We start from the raw sequence: 17,655 nt of genomic DNA, 5'->3' as shown, positions 1-17,655 counted from the left end.
TGCCCAACCATTTGAGCAAGGCAGGTTGATACAGTTCCCCCACCCCTTAGCCCTTTGTCTTTTGTTTTCTTCATATCCAACGTTTCTTAGGTGTTTCCCCCTTAGCTTCAGTGGTATTCTCACTGATTCTCACTGATTCAGCTAACCAGGCTTTCCTAAACAGAAGCAACGCATTCCCAGAGCTTCCGAGTTTTGAACTTTATATCCCTCAGAGGAAGTCCTGCCATAGATGGAGACGTGCTAGGAACATAGTGACTGATCAGCCTCTACAAAAGGGAAGGGGGAGGACTTTAATTTTGTTTGCATTTTAACGAGAGGCTCCCCAACTCACGCTTTTCGAACCGGTGTGCAAACCGAAATACAGCTAGCCTTCAAAAGTCGCACTTCTCTGGATTATAGTGGTACCTCTGGTTACGAACTTAATTCGTTCCGGAGGTCCGTTCTTAAGATGAAGCCATTCTTATCCTGAGGTGCGCTTTTGCTCATGGGGCCTCCCGCTGCGCGCACACCTCTGGTGCGCGATTTCCGTTTGCATCCTGGGGCAAAGTTCACAACCAGGAGCAGCTACTTCCGGGTTGGTGGAGCTCGTAACCTGAAGCATTCGTAACCAGAAGCGTTCGTAACCAGAGGTACCACTGTATTATTTTTTCAATGCAGTTCTCCAAAGTTTACAAAAAAAATGCATACATTGAGGAAAGTGAGTGCAAAAAAACAAAAATAGCATACCTACGGAAATGCATTGCATTATGAAAAACGGCATACCTTAATCAAAATTGCATACCGACACGGGCTCATTAGGAGAAATTTGCATGAAAATGCTGGAGAATTTCCAATATATATTTTTTAAAATAGCAAATTGCTGCAGAGACATTTAGAACCGAATTAAAGATGGGAAAAAGGAGGAACCGAGAGAGGCAAGCCTGGCTGTTCTGTCCATTCCTATCTGTACATAACCTCCTGAGGTTTGTTGCTGTTCTTTTGCTGCAAGACAGCTGATCTTTTGACTCCACTTGCAGGCAGCATCCCTCTTAAAACCACAGACAAAGATATTTTCAGAAAGAGCACATCCGCCCAAGATCCTTTAACTAGAGAGATCAGAAGTCCAATTGGGATTTTATAAGACAAATCATTGCTCTCGCCTTTCTCCTGCAATCTCTCTTGAACCAGGCAGGCTCAGAATGTTTTGTTCATTTGGAAGGATGAGTCAGAAATACCAGGGCGCTGGGACAGCTACCATTCCTCACAACCACCGCCACCTAATTTTAACCCAGACCGTAGTCCAGGGATAGGGAATCTGTGGCCCTCCATGCGCTGTTGGACTCCCAACTCTCATCAACAGGGCCACCTTTAGCATATGCGCCGCTGGGGTGCAAATATCTGCCCAGCGCCCCCAAATTTAGTTTAGCCCCCAAATTAACTCTTATTATGCTTATGTCAGACACCACGCTTATGCCTTAGGGCAGAGAAGTTCGCCAAAGTGGGGGAAAAAACCCTTTTTTGCCATGCCGGTGAGCAGAAGTGACCCTCAGCTCGCCAGCCCCGAAGCCGGCCAAGAAGCAGCCTGTCCCTCTCTGTCTCAGGGTCCAGGAAGGGCAGGCAGCAGTGCACGTTTCCCCTTCCCCGGGGCGGCTCTCCGTCGGCGCTTAAGCCTGCTCGTCGGAGTGTGGTGTAGGGGGAGCGAGAGAAGGAGGGTCCCAGGCTGGGGGGGGTGCCTAAAGGAGTTTCTCACCTTTGTGGGTCTGGGCACCCTGGAGCGGGATGAGGAGAGGGGCGCCGGCCCCATGGAAGCTGCCCATGATGTGTCTTTGGTAAATGAGCGCACAAAGTCAAAAGTCTTTTAGTGGAACAGTAAAGGTAAAGGTGGGGATGCAGGTGGCGCTGTGGGTAAAACCTCAGTGCCTAGGACCTGCCGATCGTATGGTCGGTGGTTCGAATCCCTGCGGCGGGGTGAGCTCTCGTCTTTCGGTCCCAGCTCCTGCCCACCTAGCAGTTCGAAAGCACACTTAAGTGCAAGTAGATAAATAGGTACCGCTTTATAGCGGGAAGGTAAACGGCGTTTCCGTGTGCTGCGCTGGTGCTGGCTCGCCAGAGTAGCTTCGTCATGCTGGCCACGTGACCCGGAAGTGTCTCCGGACAGCGCTGGCCCCCGGCCTCTTGAGTGAGATGGGCGCACAAGCCTAGAGTCGGACATGACTGGCCCGTACGCGCAGGGGCACCTTTACCTTTACTTTAAAGGTAAAGGTAAAGGGACCCCTGACCATTAGGTCCAGTCGTGGCCGACTCTGGGGTTGCGGTGCTCATCTTGCTTTATCGGCCGAGTGAGCCGGCGTACAGCTTCCGGGTCATGTGGCCAGTATGACTAAGCTGCTTCTGGCTAACCAGAGCAGCGCACGGAAACGCCGTTTAAATTCCCACCGGAGCGGTACCTATTTATCTACTTGCAATTGGCTTGCTTTCAAACTGCTAGGTTGGCAGGAGCAGGGACCGAGCAACGGGCGCTCACCCCGTCGCGGGAATTCGAACCGCCGACCTTCTGATCGGCAAGTCCTAGGCTCTGTGGTTTAACCCACAGTGCCACCCGCGTCCCTAAGTGGAACTGTAGGTATATATTTTGGTAATACCTAGTTATATATGTATTTTGTTTTTCTAGCTTGATCAAAATTATTTATTATTTCATAACAGGTAGATAGTTAAGGGTATAGTTAAAGCTATGGTTTTCCCAGTAGCGATGTATGCAAGTGAGAGCTGGACCATAAAGAAGGCTGATCGCCGAAGAATTGATACTTTTGAATTATGGTGCTGGAGGAGACTCTTGAGAGTCCCATGGACTGCAAGAAGATCAAACCTATCCATTCTGAAGGAAATCAGCCCTGAGTGCTCACTGGAAGGACAGATCGTGAAGCTGAGGCTCCAATACTTTGGCCACCTCGTGAGAAGAGAAGACTCCCTGGAAAAGACCCTGATGTTGGGAAAGATGGAGGGCACAAGGAGAAGGGGACGACAGAGGACGAGATGGTTGGACAGTGTTCTCGAAGCTACCAGCATGACTTTGACCAAACTGCGGGAAGCGGTGGAAGACAGGAGTGCCTGGCGTGCTCTGGTCCATGGGGTTACAAAGAGTCGGACACGACTAAACGAGTAAACAACAACAACAAAATAGTTAAGAGCTTAGGCGGCTTCAGCGGTGGGCGCCTAGCACCCCCCAGAATTCGGCGCCCAGGTGACCCACACCCCTTGCACCCCCGGGTAAAGATGGCCTGCTCATCAGACCCGGCCAGCATGCTCAGAGGTCAGGGATGATGGCAGCTGGGCAATGCAACAGCATTTAAAAGGCCACAGTTTCTCCATTCAGGGCTTAATCCATATGATTCCTGACTTTGGGATCTTTTCACTATCTGACTGCTTGTTTGTCTAATGGTGCGTTGTCTCTCCAGCATCTCAGGCAGAGACATTTCCCATCAATTGCTACCTGAAACCTTTAAACAAGAGATGCCAAGATAAGAACCTCGGACATGTACAAAACTACTGAGTTCCCGAGCGATGGTCTCTCCCCAGAGGGAATTAGACTTACAGTTGTTCGATAATCAGATAGGGCTGCTTCTCAGTTCACCTGAACTGGCCCAATTAGAAGAGGCTGGGTCCTGCAAATCTGCTTTGAACCAGCCACAATCTGCACTTGGATCCACCTTTCTCCATGTGGTCTGGTTACACGGGCTTGCCACAAACGTTGAGTGGTCCGCTCTCAGAAACCAGAGGATGGACTTGGTGGCAGCTTTGATCCGACCCTCAGGGCATGCATTGACGTTTCTCAACCTGAGAAACATATCCGAACTTCTGCACGGGTATTTTAATCAGGGCCTGGGGCAGGAAACCCAAATTTCACTCCTCCTCCTCCTCCTCCTACTACTGCTGACTACTGCAATGCGCTCAACGTGGGGCTACCTTTGAAGGTGACCCGGAAACAACAACTAATCCAGAATGCGGCAGCTAGACTGGTGACTGGGGGTGGACACCGAGACCACATAACACCGGTCTTGAAAGACCTACATTGGCTTCCAGTACATTTCTAAGCACAATTCAAAGTGTTGGTGTTGACCTTTAAAGCCCTAAACTGCCTCGGCCCAATATACCCGAAGGAGCGTCTCCACCCCCATCATTCTGCCCAGATGCTGAGGTCCAGCGCCGAGGGCCTTCTGGAGGTTCCCTCACTGCGAGAAGCAAAGCTACAGGGAAGCAGGCAGAGGGCCTTCTCGGTAGTGGCGCCCACCCTGTGGAACGCCCTCCCACCAGATGTCAAAGCGATAAACAACTACCTGACATTCAGAAGACATCTTAAGGCAGCCCTGTTCGGGGAAGTTTTTAATGTGTGACGTTTTAGTGCATTTTTGGTCTCTGTGGAAGCCGCCCAGAGTGGCTGGGGAAACCCAGCCAGATGGGCGGGGTACAAATAATAAATTATTATTATTATTATTATTACTCCTACTCACAAAGTGCCACTCACACCATGTGCTCTCGTGCAGCTCCTGCCCTGTCCAGTGTGTCTTGCTGTGCAAGAGGACAACCTGTGCTCTGTGTGGCCCAGAGCTATATTTGAAACACACTCTGCTGTCCTTAATGGCATCCGACATAGGAAGCTGTGTTCTACCAAGTCAGGCCACTGGACCATAAACCCCAGGGTTCTCTCTATGCTGCCTTGCAGCAGTTCTCCAGGGTTTCAGATAGGAAACCCTCTTGTCATGGACTGGCTGGGGGCAGAGGAGCAGTGGGAGGCACCAGTTGGGGAAACACCAAGGGAAGAAGACTCAGAGCCAGGAGATTGGGGGTGGGGACAACGAGTGATCAGAGGGAGAAGAAGACTGGGAGGAGGAGGTGTCAGAATCTGAAAGAGGCTTAGTGAGCAGGAAGAGGTAGTGGTGGAGAGCAGTCCAGAAGTGGCAGCTGGAGAGGAGAGGGGCAAAGAGACAGAGATGAGTCAGGCTGCTGAAGAAGCCAGGCTGTCTCCCCCTCCTGCTGTGACCTGCTCCCCTCCCCACTGGCCTCGCAGAACCAGTAGAGGTGTGAAGAAGGCTGGAGCAAAGACAGACGCACCGGCGTAGTCTCAGATTGCTTGGGAAGGCCCCAGGACAGCAGGAGCCTTAGGCAGTTGTGGGAGGGCAGGGACCTTCAGTCCTGGCAACTGCCTCATAGGGGCAAGTTCTACCAGGATGAGTTGCTGTGCCCACTAGGCCTGGCCTTCTGAGTTGACCTTCTTCCCTGGAAGAAAGAGTTCACTGGTGCTGTGTGCTTTATTACTGCTCTGGATTCCCACTTTGCCATTGAGCTACAGCCCTCCCCTTAAACTAACATGTCACAGAGAAACAGAGAAATGCTTCAGAACATTATGCCGATTCAGTGCTGGTCCATGTAGCTCAGAGGATTCTAGGGGTGTGTGTCTCTCCCAGTCCGACCCGGAGGTGCCAAAAACTGAACTTTGAACCCCCTGCCGGCAAAGTGAGTGCTCAGCCACTGAGCTACAGCCCTTCCTAAGAAACGTGGCTTGAGGCAGCCTCCTCCACTTGCCTCGTGACAGGGCCGGCACATTCCGTTCGCCACCGCCTCCCAGAGAACGGGAGAATCCTGCTTCCAGAATCCCATGCTGCCTCCCTGAACTATGTGTGTAGACAGGCAGACAGCTCCATTTCCTCTCCCCAGCCCCAAAGGGCTCTGTTGCCCCAGCTGGGCTCCAACTCCCCTCTCAGAAAACCCGTCAGCTACCTTCCACGGCTGACCCCACGCTCTTCCTTGAATATTCAGGCCCAGAAAGAGAGTCACCCTGGCCTTCTCCCACTTGCTGGATTTCACCCTTTGGAACCCAGGGGGGTTCCGCCTCCCTGCCTCTCCCCCCCCAACCCGCTGCGTAACCCAAATGAAATTCCAGCTTCCTTGTGTCTCCCTCTCCCCTCCCAGCTGCTCTCTGAGTCATTTCAGCTAATCCAGCAGGAGACGTCTAGACCTGCCCTGCTCAAGCCTTTGCCGCTATTAAGCAAGCTGTTTAGGGTTGATGTTTTACCTGCCCGGGCCTGCAGCAGCCAGTGCCTGGGTGGCAGGCAGGCAGGCAATCTGAAAAGGACCTGGAGGAGCTCAGAATCTCTCCTTGGGAGCCTATTATTCGAAGGCCATTCCTAGACGTGTCACATGGCAGATCCAGGATTGCATCACCGGGACAGGTTTTGCCTTTGTTTAAAAGCATCCCAGTGGGGAGGGCAGGCTGGATCAGGGCTGTAATGTGGAAGAAGAATTCGGTTAACCCTTTGCACCAGCTCTTTTCTCCAATTTAAATTATGACAAACGCAAAACTGGTCTTAACTGCAGATGGTAGTGCATATGAGACTCTGGCTCCATCTGCACTATACGTTTAAAGCGGTATGATACCACTTTAAACAGTCGTGGCTTCCTGGGAACTATAGTTTGTTAAGGGCACAGAGAATTGTTGGGAGAGAACTACAGTTCCCAGAGTTCCCTGGGAAGAGGGATTGATAGCTCAGTCAGTAGAGCGTGAGGCTTTTGATCTCAGGGTTGTGGGTTCAATCCCCACGTTGGGCAAAAGATTCCTACATTGGATGAGATGAACTCTTGTGGTCCCTTCCAATTCTACAATTCTATGATTCCATAAAACACTCTGGTAATTGCACTCTGTGACGGGAATAGGCGTCTCCAAGCAGGTCTCAGTACCCTTAACAACAGTGGAGGAGGAAGCTGCTCAGGCTGCTGGAGTGGCGCGCTCAGGGCGGCGTGAGGGCAGGGCGCTCCATGGGGCCTCCAGAGTCTGCCTGCCTCCTCCCACTCAGCCGCACTACAACTGGGGGGGGGCAGCGGGTGGACCGTTTGGCCAGCGCGGAGAGACGCGTGGCTCAGGCATGCTGCAGGCCCTACGGTGAGTGCTGCCCGGCATTTTGTTACCCCCTCAGTGGTGACACCCGGGGCACTCCCTTTCCTCTGCCCCTGCTTAACAAAGTACAGTTCCCATGATGCTTTGGGGGAAGCCATGGGTGTTCATCTAGTCCAGTGTAGTACAACTAATTGCAATGCAACAATCTCAACACGCAGTCTCCCATCCAATTTGGAACCATACCGGACTCTGCTTAGCTTGGCAAACGTTCTAGGTGTTTTCTTGCTGCTACCACTAGGAGGTAAGGGCTGTATTAGTGGTCCGTGGACCTGATTCAGCCCATGGAGCCTTCCCTGGTGAGCTGCCAGCTCCTAAACGCTGTTTGGTGGTGGAGGAAGACTGATTAACACTAGCAGGAGGGCTCAGCACCAGCTGGAATAATAATAATAATAATAATAATAATAATAATAATAATAATAATAATAATAATAATATCCCACCCATCTGACTGGGTTTCCCCAGCCACTCTGGGCGGCTTACAGTATGGCACTGAGTTAAATAGGAAAGCTGAGATCACGCTGCCTAATACAGGACTGAAATGAAGAGCGACTCTCCCTTCTTTTGGTTTCCAGCAACATACAATATGCAGTGGCGTAGCGTGGGGGGTGCCAGGGGTGCCGGCCGCACCGGGCGCAACATCTGGGGGGGCGCGAGTCCAGAGGGCCCAGCCCCGTCGTGCCCTCGGCCCGCCCCTATTGTCAGAGCGGCTGGCCAGCCTCCGCCTGCTCCTACCTTGCCCACCCGAGGACTGCGGCAGCGCCCGCCCCCGTGGCCACCTACCCCGCCTTGCCCATTGGCTTGCCTCCCTCGGCCCCGCCTCTCTCCGATGGCCACGGGGGTGTCCTGCTCGGCGCCGGCGCCTTTTTTCAAGAGGTAGGGAGGCTGGACGGGGAGGTGGGGTCGGAAGCGGGCAGAGAAGGAGGGGAGCTCGTAGCCAAAAGGGCTGCACCGGCCGGCAAAGGCCCGGGGAAAGTTTGGAGAGGAGAAACGCACCATCATGATTTCCCGGTGGAAGCGGCAGGATTAGGGATGGCGAAGCGTAATTACGCACGAATTTCGCTGGGTGAGCTTCGGGGATCGATCGGCGGAAATGGGAATCAATTGGAATATGAGAAAGACAGAGAGAGAGGGACCATCATTCATAGGCATAGATTTGTAGGGTTAGGGGGCGCAAATTACCGGTACTTGCCTTGCCCCCGTTAGGGGGCGCAAATTACTTGCCTTGCCCTGGGTGCTGACAACCCACGCTACGCCGCTGACAATATGCAAAAATGTCCCCCTCCCCTTCGAGCAATAATGTGGTAACACTGGAGAAGAACTGCAGAACAAAACAGAACAAGCATATATGCTTCAGCCTAACTCCTAATGCACTGTTACTGTATCACTGAGGTCCAGCTTCCCTCATTGCGAGAAGTGAGGTTACAGGGAACCAGGCAAAGGGCCTTCTTGGTAGTGGCACCCTCCCTGTGGAACGCCCTCCCATCAGATGTCAGGGAAACAAACAAATCTTTTAGAAGACATCTGAAGGCAGCCCTGTTTAAGGAAGTTTTTAATGTTTGATCTTTTATTGTGTTTCTAACATCCTGTTGGGAGCCGTCCAGAGTGGCTGGGGGAAACTCAACCAGTTGGGCAGGGTATAAATAAATTGATGATGATGATGAAATGTGGCAAAATGCAGCCATGAAGAGAACCCCTAGTTTGGAAGGGCCCTTTTTCTGTGTCCTTGTGATTCTTGATGTTGCCCAACCGGATCCTGCCCATCAGCACAGAAAACCCTTACCTTGCTTCTTGACCCATTCCTCAAGGTCGTGGTCTTCTTCTTGTTTACAACAGTCTTTCTGATTCTTGGAAAATCACTGCCCATGTTCTCCTTAATCCTCCTTCACGCGGGGCTACACCTGCCCCGTTCCTTCAGCTTTTCCTCCGGCGTTAATCATGCATTCCAAACCAGCAATCATCTATGTTGCTCTCCTCCGAATCTTTTCCGGTTTTTTAAGGGCCAAATTAGACATGACACAGGAGATCTGTGCAGACAGGACCTCTCTCTCGCCTGCTCTTTAATTTAAGAGTAGCTGAGCGGCAGAGAAAAGCACAGACCTTGCTGAAGTGCGAACTGCTCCCTTCGTCTTACCCAAATCTTGGGGAATTCACCCAAGCATACCAGCAAAAGCACGTAAGGAGAGCTGGCTGGATTGGGCCCCATCTAGATCAGCATCCTCTTTTTACAGTAGCCAACCAGATGCAACTTCAGGCAACTTCAGCAACTTCGGGCTGGATAAACGAGTCCCCCGGGCCTTAGTTTGGGGACTCCTGCCCTACTAGAAATTCCTGGAGCATCCTGGCAGAAACCTCCCTTTCCGCCCCTTAAGAGCTCTCAAAGCAACTGGCAGCATAAAACCATGCAAACAGAATCGTAAAAATAATCAATAGATCATACATCTCAAGTCATCATGAAATGCAATAAATAGTCAGCGGTAAAAAAAAAAAGCAGTAAAAGCATCCAGCGAGCAAAATAAGACTACCTCAATTCCCATTAGGGAGGCTTTGTGCCATAGTAAGTCATTCTGTTGGTCCCTCTTACTGAGATCATCTGTATGTCAGGCTCTTCATAAGTTCTTAGAAGAAGATTAGATAACATCATGGAGGGAAAGGCTATCGATGACCAACAGCCATGATGGTTACGCTAGAGGCAGTGAGCTTCTGTAGGATTCCCAAATACAGTGGTACCTCGGCTTACAGACGCTTCAGGTTACAGACTCCACTAACCCAGAAATAGTACCTCAGGTTAAGAACTTTGCTTCAGGATGAGAACAGAAATCGTGCTCCGGCGGTGCAGCGGCAGCGGGAGGCTGCATTAGTTAAAGTGGTACCTCAGGTTAAGAACAGTTTCAGGTTAAGAACGGACCTCCAGAACGAATTAAGTTCTTAACCCGAGGTACCACTGTATCAAAAAGTAAAAACGAGGACACCCTGAAAGTTGTTTTTACAAAAATGCCCCTCCCCCCAATCTGTGTTTTATTGATTGACTTGCCTCTAAGATCCAAGACAAAGCGCCGCCTCTCAGAAATTACCCCCGGAGGTCAATTGCACCTTTGAAATCCCGGTAATGTCCAGGGAAATCTGGACATATGGCAGTCCTAGTTTCTGAATGCCAGAGGGGAAGACGGCTTTTGTGCTGGGGCCCAGTTTGCTGGCTTCTCACAGGACGCTGGACTAGATGGGTCTCTGGCCTGATTCAGAAAGCTCTTCTCATGTTCTTATGTCAAGTTCAGATACCAGTGGTGTAGTCAGAGGCATCTGGGTGTCTCTCCCCTCCCGCTGCATTATGAAGATCTCTCCCTCCTATTATGGCTATCCAAATTGTGAGCCAAAGGGTTCTATTGCCCCAATGTATACCGGTCTTCAAGGGACGCGGGTGGCGCTGTGGGTAAAACCTCAGTGCCTAGGACTTGCTGATCGTAAGGTCGGTGGTTCGAATCCCTGCGGTGGGGTGAGCTCCCGTCGTTCGGTCCCAGCTCCTGCCCACCTAGCAGTTCGAAAGCACGTCAAAGTCCAAGTAGATAAGTAGGTACCACTCCGGCGGGAAGGTAAACGGTGTTTCCGTGCACTGCGCTGGTGCTGGCTCGCCAGAGCAGCTTCGTCACGCTGGCCACGTGACCCGGAAGTTTCTTCGGACGGCGCCAGCTCCCGGCCTCTTGAGCGAGATGAGCGCGCAACCCTAGAGTCGGTCACGACTGGCCCGTACGGGGAGGGGTACCTTTGCCTTTATACCGGTCTTCAGGGGCAGCCCACCCATGAGGCAAGGTCAGGCAACCACCTCGGGCAGCAGGATCTGCAGAGGCAGCAGTTCCTGCCTCCAAGAAATGCGTTGCCTGCTGCAGCCAACTTCTCTGCCAACTAATCAGGATGAATGCTCAATAAGCACCCATGGAAGCCCCCATTTTAAACCCTCTTCCCTAATCTGAACCAGGGCTTCTTGGGCCACATCTGTAGAACCTCTCTCAGTGCTAGGGCACAGCTCTAAAAGATGTGACTTAATTGCAACCGTGCACAGGGGAGAAAGTTCTGTGGCACCTTATAGACTTACACAGATTTATTGGGGCATAAACGTTTGTAGACTAGATCCCACTTCATCTGACGTGTGAAAGCATCTGTCACAATAAATCTGTTCGTTTTTAAGACGCCACAGCCCTTTCTCCCTCCCTCTCCTCTGGTGTGTGTGTGTGTTTTGTTGTAACAGATGAACACGGCAACCCTTCTGGTCGTAGTAAGAGCGGCTGTGAGAATATGGAGGCGAAGAGGGGGAGGAGATCAGCACCCACCAATTAAGAGCAGGAACCTTCCATGACCTGGCATTTGGGTCTCCTCCACAGGTTTTCCTTGGAAAACCTGGCTGGCTCCCAAGTTCTGCAAAATGTCCCTCCCCCCCCCTTACATAAAATGAAATAAGTCATGTCCACGTGTATTCATCAGTTTCTCATTCTGGCTCGTCCATAATCAAAGGGGAAACCTTTGCTGCTGGGAAATGGTTTTCTATTGTCACGCTCTGCCCTTGTGCCAGCTTAGCTTTCACTCTCAGCAATTCTGTAATTTCCAGTCCGGAGAGAGGAGATGCGTTGTGGAAAGCCCACAGGCAGCACAGCAGCAGGATCTAAGTCATTCCTGAAGCCAGGAAATCCTGGGTTTGATAATGGCATGATTCACAAACACACACATGCCACTGCAATGTCCAGGAAAGTTGTGGACACTATCAAATACCTTGGACGGCCTCTGTAGTGTCACATATCTTTCTCAAAACAAATCCTAGTGGTGTGATATTTAGAACTCTTCTCACTCTTCCCTGCTCAGTAATCTTCACCTTTTCAGATCTAACCTCCCGTGATCCATTTGGGCACCTTCTTCGTTGTCGTCTTCCTCCTCCTCCTCCTCCTCTGTATATTTGCACAGTGAATGTTGCTATTGCAACTTACCTTAGATCAGGTTGCAAGCCAGCTGTGCAAGGATGGGGGCACCTGTGGGAACTTGTGGGTTCTCCTCTTGACCCACCAGCAAGGTTCGCTACTGATACCTGCTGTGCCCCCTCCCTCTTTAACTTACCCCACACTGTCAGGGGTGCCAACTTGAATATTTTTTTTTTTTGGGGGGGGGAGGCTGGTAAGTGCCACCTCTGCACACTGTTGTGCCATGTTAGAAAGCGAGAGCCGCTGTGGTGTCACAGTTCTTCAGGATCTTGATGAGTGACCTTGAGCTGCCACTCTCCCTGACCATTAGGTCCAGTCGCGGACGACTCTGGGGTTGCGTGCTCATCTCGCTCTATAGGCCGAGGGAGCCGGCATACAGCTTCTGGGTCATGTGGCCAGCATGACTAAGTCGCTTCTGGCGAACCAGAGCAGTGCAAGGAAACGCTGTTTACCTTCCCGCCACAGCGGTACCTATTTATCCAGTGGTGTAGCGTGGAGGGTGCCAGGGGTGCCGGCCGCACCGGGCGCAACATTTGGGGGGGCGCGTTTGGCTGGCCCTCCTCGAGGAAGCAGGAACCCCACTGTCCTCGGACCTCCTCCGAAGGCTGGCGGTGGGGCGGAGAGACCTCCTCCCGCCAGCCTTCGGAAGGCTGCTCCGAAGCCTGGCGGTGGGGCGGAAAGACCTTCTCCCCGCGCCAGCCTTCGGAAGGATGCTCCGAAGCCTGGCGGTGGGGCGGAGAGACCTTCTCCCCGCGCCAGCCTTCGGATGGCTGTCCTGAAGACTTGTGGTGGGAGCAGTGGCGTAGCGTGGGGGGTGCAGGGGGGCCTGCTGCACCTGGCGCAACATCTGGGGGCGCGCGGAAGAGACTCGAGTGCTAAAATCCACGGGTTAGGGGGTGCAAATTACTTGCCTTGCCCCGGGTTAGGGGGCGCAAATTACTTGCCTTGCCCCGGGTGCTGAGATCCCACGCTACGCCACTGTATTTATCTACTTGCACTTTGACGTGCTTTCGAACTGCTAGGTTGGCAGGAGCAGGGACCGAGCAATGGGAGCTCACCCCGTTGTGGGGATTCGAATTGATTGGCAAGCCCTAGGCTCTGTGGTTTAGACCACAGCGCCACCCGTGTCCCCTCCCTCAGCCTAGCCTGCCTCAAAAGATTGTTGTGAGGATAAAATTGGGGTAGCCTGAGCTCCTTGGAGGAAGGACAGTGTTGTTTACTCAAAGGAAATAACTATCATTCTATTATACAAAGTTCATTACACATTACTAAATAATAATGATCCCACAACAAATCACCTGTAGTTTAAACAACCACACACATACATGTTTTCTCCCACTGTTTATCTCTGCCCGTGTTTTCATTTTCTTCCTCCGTTTCCCACCGTCTCAAATTCTAGATTTATTTCTGCAAAATAGAGGGTTGGGCTACAGGACCCTGGGGGATCCCTTCCGACTCTACAATTCTATAAAAGCATCTCCAGCCTATTGTATTTTATTATTATTATTTTTTACAGCGCCACGCATGCCATGGCATAGCAAACAGCTACAATAAAAGAAAAAGATCTGGAACACTGATTGCTGCAGAGAAACTTTCCTCTCCCTCCTGAGCAGGCTGGAGAAGTGGCGCTTTAAGAACACTTGGCTTTATCTTATCTCTCACAAAGAAACCACAGAGAGATCTTTCCCAGGTTGCCCTTTTCTGTCCAGACAAAAAGCCGGAGAGAGGAGAGACCTTTGCCCGGCGACTTTCGGAGCTCAGCTTCGCCTTGGGGTACAGCAGCCCAGGAGGAGCCTCCACCCCCCTTCTCTCTCCCTCTCCTCTCTTGCAGGCGCAATCCAAGCGCCACCAAACTAGGCGAGGGGGGCCTCTCTTGGGAGAGAGAGAGAGAGAGAAAGAGAGAAACTGGCCGCCAACAGCTGAGCAAAAAAGGCGTGAGTTAATTTCAGAGAGGCTGGCGCGCTGGCGATGCGAAGCGAGAGGGGGCCGGGCTGGAGAGGTGGGTGTAAAAGAAAGGAAAGGAAAGAGGAGGGAGGGAGGGAAGCGCGCGCGTTGCAACGCCTCCTGCGCCAGCCGGCCGCGGGCAGCAGCCGAGTCCCCGCCCCGCCAAGGACGGCCAAGGCGGGGAGGGGAAGAGAAAGAGAGCGAGCTATGCAAATCGGGCTGGATGAGATCAGCCGGGAGCAACTGGCTGTGCAACTTCGGAGCAGGACTCTTTTCCCTCGCCAGTTGCAAGGCGGCTCGGCCCCGGCTCGCGCTTTTGCGCACGGCAGACGCGCCTTCTCTCTGCGCCCTGGTTCCCGGCTGGATTATTCCTCTTACCAAGTGAGCTCCGGAGCTGGAATTTCTATCTTTCTGTCTTGGCGGAGTTAATTCTCTCTTTTCTTTCCGCCGCATTTTACCCGGTTCTGTAACTAGGTGGATTTAAGCACTGTTTGAGTTTGAAGAGGAGAACCCAGAAAAGGTAACCCCCCCCCCCACCTCTCCACTCCCGTGCGCCTTTTCCTTTTCCTTCCTTTTGTAACCTTGAGCCAGCGTTGAAAGTGAGACGAACCCGGGCGAGGCAGGAGGAGTCCATAAAGCAATGAAAACAAACTGGGGCTTCTTCCCAGTTCCTGGTCTGGGCTTGGCTTCAAGCCATTATCACCTGCCGCCTGCTTGCTTTGTATACATACGTGTCAAGAGAAGTGGATTCGGGGCGTAGCGGGGTGTCCTCTGGAGTCTTGAGCTTAGGCTGCGTTGGGGCTCCCCATCTCTTAGCAACAGAAGCTCCTCGGCGTCCGGTTTAACCCTTGGAACGTGCGAAGAAGAGAGTGTCCCTGATCATGGGCAGAGTGCCTTTCCCTCACCGTTAAGGGCTGCGGCAGACATCGCGAATGGGCTGCGCTTTTGTGTGGCAATTAGCATGCAACCCAACTCGTCCTACCCGCAATTGTGTGCACCGCTGAATGCGCAGTGACTCGCGCATGTATAATATGTTCCCCCGCTTTCAGTTGTACACTGCTCTTGAGCTCTTTCGGAAGAGAGACGGCAGTGTGGTGTAGTGGTTAGAGTGTGGGACTAGGCTCTGGGCTGCACCTGTTCATGTCGTTGGGGGATTTGCACAAAGAGAGACGGTGTGTTGGAGTGGTTAGAGTGTTGGACTTGGGGAACCGGGGTTTGAGTCCACAGGATTGTTGTACGGATGACATGGAGCGAGGAGAACCACGTTCGCAGCCTTGAAGAAAAGGTGGGAGAGAAATGTAGTAATACATACTGAAATCGCTGCTGGCAATAATGTACAGATATATATTTACATCTAACCACAGATGATTCAGAGATTGCACACTAGTTTGTGGATGTGACTGCTTTCTGTATGGAAGGGTTTATTATTATTATTATTATTACCTGTGAAACATCCCAAGGCAACCCCAGCTAGGTTCTCTTCCCCCTGCCCCCCACCCCCGGTTTTCTGGGATTAGGGAAAAACAGGTTTCCAAACACCCCCTGCCCAGTACCTATTATCTGAGACGTGGTGTCATTTCTGATCTGTGTTTCCCACAATGTGCATCTTGTAAAAACCAAGATCAGATTCCACCCTTTGATTGATTTCCCTCTTTCCCACCCCTTTCATCTGGCTTTTCTGACCAAGAGGCTTTACGGCCAGGGGCCTGAAACTCCAGCATGTGCAAAGTTGCCCTTCATTTCCCATTTTTCAGCCGTGACGCCAGCTGCTTTTCGAAAGGCAGGTGGGTTTTGAGCTTTCCTGCTGCTTGCCGATGGATGAACAGCTCTTAACCTTTCTCTCTGGTTCCACGCAGGGGAAAAGAAAGTGGCTCTCTTTAGGTTTGGGCATCCGAGAAATGCCAGGATTCTAACAGCGACAGATTATTCCTTGGCGTTTTAATACAGCAACCGTGGACTTAAGTTTAGAAATCAAGACTATTAGTATAATGCACCAGGGTTGCAATGCTAGAGATTTATTATGGTGATTATTCAGGGAGAGCACTCTTGAGCGCTTAGGAAGAGCACTGTGCATACAGACAAGCATTAATATTTTTATTAACAGGGTTGGGGTTCGTCACAACAAGGCAGATTTCCGATGTTTTTAAACCACCTTGTCCTGTAATCACCATGTTTAATGAGGCTGCGGCAGCAGTAGCCAGAAGCCCACATGGCTCAAAAGGGGGTTCAAACCGCCAGTGGGGATATTGGCTTGTATCCAACGTTTGTCATAAACGTTCGAAATTCGCCAGGCACGTTTTGCAAGTGGCACGGGTCCAATTGCAACTGCATGGAGATCTGTGGATGCCCGGCTGGCAACGGGCATCTCCATCTGGCTGGCCCCTCCAGTTTTCTTAAGCGGGCAAGCAGAGTAGCTTAGTTTATATCCTACCTTTTTCTCCAAGGAGTACATGATTCACCCCCCCCCAAATCTTGGTTAATCCCTACAATGACCCCTTGAGGTAGGTTAAGAGGCTGTGACCCGACCAAGGTCACCCACTGAGGTCACCCTCCTGGGTCCTAGTTTGACACTGTCTTCTTCTTTCTTTGGCGATCACTCGTAGTCGAATAAGATTGTCTTCCATAAACATGGTTTTAACAATGAGTCCGTAAGTGATTGTGGAAACCAATTCTGGATCCACACGTCCTTCCACAGTACAGTGGTACCTCGGGTTAAGCACTTAATTCATTCCGGAGGTCCGTTCTTAACCTGAAACGGCTCTTAACCTGAAGCACCACTTTAGCTAATGGGGCCTCCTGCTGCCGCGGCGGCGCCGGAGCCCGATTTCTGTTCTCATCCTGAAGCAAAGTTCTTAACTTGAAGCACTATTTCTGGGTTAGCGGAGTCTGTAACCTGAAGCGTATGTAACCCGAGGTACCGCTGTAGGGACATAGGTTTCTGGGCAGGAGTTGATCATGGTGTGGATTTGCCAAGTGTGCCTTCCTCTTAGCACATTTCTCCCTTGCGTCCTGAGTTTGAGTGTCTTCAAAGCCCATGACACCTTTGGTAAAGGCTGTTCTCCAATTGGAACGCTCACAGTCAAATGTTTCCCAGTTGGTGTTTATACTACATTTAAAAAAAAATTGCCTTTAGAGAGTCTTTAAGCCTCTTCTATGCTTTTCATTTTTAAGTTCGGAATACAGTGGTACCTTGGGTTAAGTACTTAATTCATTCCGGAGGCCCGTTCTTAACCTGAAACTGTTCTTAACCTGAAGCACCACTTTAGTTAATGGGGCCTCCTCCTGCTGCTGCGCCACCGCTGCGCGATTTCTGTTTTCACCCTGAAGCAAAGTTCTTAACCCGGGGTACTATTTCTGGGTTAGCAGAGTGAAGCGTCTGTAACCTGAAGCGTATGTAACCCGAGGTACCAGTGTAGTTGCTTTGGAAGACGATAATCAGGCATCTGCACAACATGACCAGTCCAACGAAGTTGATGTTGAAGAATCATTGCTTCGACACTGGCGATCTTTGCCTCTTCAAGTACCCTGGCATTAGTTCACCTGTCTGAGGTCACCCTCCCAAGTCCTAGTTTGACACTCTAACCACTACACGATACTGGCTTCCTAGAGTACTTCCACTGTGGGCAACTATATAAATTAAGCAGGTAAATAAATACAGTGGTACCTCAGGTTACATACACTTCAGGTTACAGACTCCACTAACCCAGAAATAGTGCTTCAGGTTAAGAACTTTGTTTCAGGATGAGAACAGAAATCGTGCTCTGGCGGCACGGCAGCAGCAGGAGGCCCCATTAGCTAAAGTGGTGCTTCAGGTTAAGAACA

General features: G+C 51.4%; 1 protein-coding gene across 4 annotated transcripts in view; it reads left to right on the top strand.

Moving 5' to 3' along the window:
• Positions 1-17,655, top strand: part of DDR1 (discoidin domain receptor tyrosine kinase 1) — a 108,724-nt gene that overhangs the window by 25,604 nt on the left and 65,465 nt on the right. Inside the window, exon 1 of one of the 4 annotated variants that reach the window (XM_082209402.1) lies at positions 14,040-14,214. The exons of 1 other annotated variant lie outside the window; for it this stretch is intronic. The gene's annotated coding sequence lies outside the window, so the exon portion shown is untranslated. Of the gene's footprint in view, positions 1-14,039; positions 14,354-17,655 lie in introns of those variants that run through there. 2 more of the 4 variants (XM_082209400.1, XM_082209404.1) reach the window with 2 other exon arrangements.

Source organism: Podarcis vaucheri, assembly GCF_965113315.1.
Source record: "Podarcis vaucheri genome assembly, chromosome: 2".
NCBI classification, from domain to species: Eukaryota; Metazoa; Chordata; class Lepidosauria; order Squamata; family Lacertidae; genus Podarcis; species Podarcis vaucheri.
This window is presented reverse-complemented; position numbering and strand designations above follow the sequence as displayed.